The sequence below is a fragment of the Acyrthosiphon pisum genome, chromosome X (genome assembly GCF_005508785.2).
Source record: "Acyrthosiphon pisum isolate AL4f chromosome X, pea_aphid_22Mar2018_4r6ur, whole genome shotgun sequence".
Taxonomy (NCBI): Eukaryota; Metazoa; Arthropoda; class Insecta; order Hemiptera; family Aphididae; genus Acyrthosiphon; species Acyrthosiphon pisum.
In genome coordinates, this window is record NC_042493.1 from 123,398,013 (window position 1) to 123,400,829 (window position 2,817).

Below are 2,817 nucleotides of genomic sequence, written 5' to 3' on the forward strand. Positions count from 1 at the left end.
ACAAGGCTCCTAACATATTTTTACAATAGCAGTTGCAAAATAAAAGGAATACATTGTCACAATTTTTATTTATAAGCATTTAAAGTTCAAATTTTGACAACATATTATGTAAAAATCACGAAAATTCGTAAATTATTTTATGCTAGAAATTCATAAAAAATTTTCCTTTTATATCTAAGATTTCAAAATTTAATACAAGGCTCATAATATATTTTTACAATAGCAATTGAAAAATAAAAGAAATATATAGTCACGATTTTTTTTTTATAAGCATTTAAAGTTCAAATTTTGACTAAATACGTAAAAATTACGGCAATGTTCAAATTATCTTAGACAGAAATTCATAAAAGTTTTTCTTTTTAATTCTAAGATTTGGAAATTTAATACAAGGCTCCTAACATATTTTTACAATAGCAGTTGCAAAATAAAAGGAATACATTGTCACAATTTTTATTTATAAGCATTTAAAGTTCAAATTTATACGAAATATGTCAAAATTGCGAAAATTTGCAAGTAATTTAGTGGTTGAAAAATCGTAAAAATTTTTTCTTTTATAACTAAGTTTTTAAAATTTGGTACAAGGTTCTCCATAAGTTTTTCTTTAAAAATAATATATCCTAGACTGACAAATCATCTCCGTTCAGAATCGTTTTTCGTATACAATGATATAATATCATTGGATTCAAATTTAATTCCATCCATTACAGTAACCCACTTGTAACTGTACAGCAGAGCGACATCCACGACTTACCCGCCTTTTTTTTTTTGATACCCATATATCAGGCCAAACAAAATAGGCGTCAGACGAATCACTTCTTCCGTTTCCGCACTGAGCGGCGTTATTGTGTTTAACCACGGTGGTCACCTGGCCCAACCCATCACACTGGTAGAGGATTACGCAAAATCCTGCAGGAAACTCACATGCACTAGCTGCAGCCCGCACGTGAGGTTTAGTTTGATTGTTTTCAAACTCGGAAGTCTCGATCGAAACTCGCGCCGTTACGTACTCAATGTCGGTCGAAGTAAACCTAATTGCGATATAGTGCGATGTTCGGTATCAAACTAGAACCGAGGTCGCTGCTTGACCTGCAATGCACATCCGCTTCGGCCGGCCAAACATGCAGCGACGAACAGAAGGGCGGCGTCTCAATCTTGACTTCGATGACAACGGCGTCATTATTATTGCCGTGTTGACCAACGATATTTAATAATGGAACTTTGGACTGGCATAATTTGCCACGACCATTTCGGTCGGGCTACTCAGGACCGAAACCGTATTTGGATCGAGTCACCAGCAGAAGGTGAATCGAACGATACTTCTGCATCGTTGCGGCAGACGGCAATCCTATATCGGACGAGCATCACCCGCAGAAGCCGTCTACACCGCGATGTACGGCATTGAACTACGTATCGCCGGTCGTCGTACCACCGAAATCACCGCGACCTGCCAACACGATCTTGCTGCGGTCGGGCCTGCATTTCTTAGCTCGGTGAAAACTCGGCGCACGGCTATCGACTTGGTGGACGGCTCAACTTCGGATGATGCATTCTGTACTGAAGTGATAATCGACATGGTCGTAATATTATATAGATCACATATATGTAAAAACACTGGTATTAATATATTATTATATTTTATTATAAGTTTTGTTGAATTTATTTATTATAATTAATATGCACCCTATAATATTATAATACATATATTATTTATAGAAATAAATTAAAATGTCTTTACTGTATACCAGCCATCAGAGTACCAACAATAAATTCTAGAAAAACGATTGTGTGCGGTTTTAATGTAAGCCAATGTTGTTTAAAATATATAAATGAGCTGATAATATGTTATTGGTCACCAATTTGTTTTATTCCGTATTTCTGTTTGACAATAAATTCTTTGACAAGTATTATTATAACACTACATAGAGGAGTTCAGCGGGAATAGTGTATACATTTAATTTATTGATTTGCAAATTTTAAATGTGTTTATCCACATACAATACACACATACACACACACACACACACCTATTAAATAATAATACTTATCTAATATATTTTGACCGATTAAAATTATGAATTATTGAAATTAAGTTTATACTTTATATGTTTAAAATAATTTTCTTACCTCAAGATACACACAGTGGTATATATTGAATATATTGTAGGTAGGTACTCTAATACAATACGAACGATTGAAACGTAGTTCAAATTTGCATAGTTATATATCTAATAATCCATTAACGCTTCTGATGGACATCCTGAATTTATTTTTAAAGAATAGTCTCCATGTTCCAAAATATCAGCAAACATGGTAATAACCCAACTTTTAAAAACTTTCATATACCCGAAAGGTGAAACCATCACAACAGTTTATGCTCAAATATATTATTGATATAACGTTGATATCTATGAATTCAAAACAAAAAATAAATATATCTATCATAATATTATATAGGATTAGGTACCTCAATAGATAAATCCGAATAACTATCTTTATCTTGTTTATATACATATATTTTGTCGTCTCTGCTCAACGCCGTTTATGATCAGTACTCTAAGTTATATTATAGCTATGAAATCCACCCCTTTATATTATAATAATATCCCCGCGTACAATATATAATCTCCAGTGCTGCAACTGCGCAACAGTCGGTTCAATATAAGCGATCCGTTTGCATAACCTTTTAATGTCCACCGTATATACATGTATAATACTATGTTTGAACGCTCCATCGTGTGCATAATAATATATTATACGTATTCGGTTTTACGATTTCAATAATCAGTGTGATGAGGATAAAAGCAATAATATGCACCC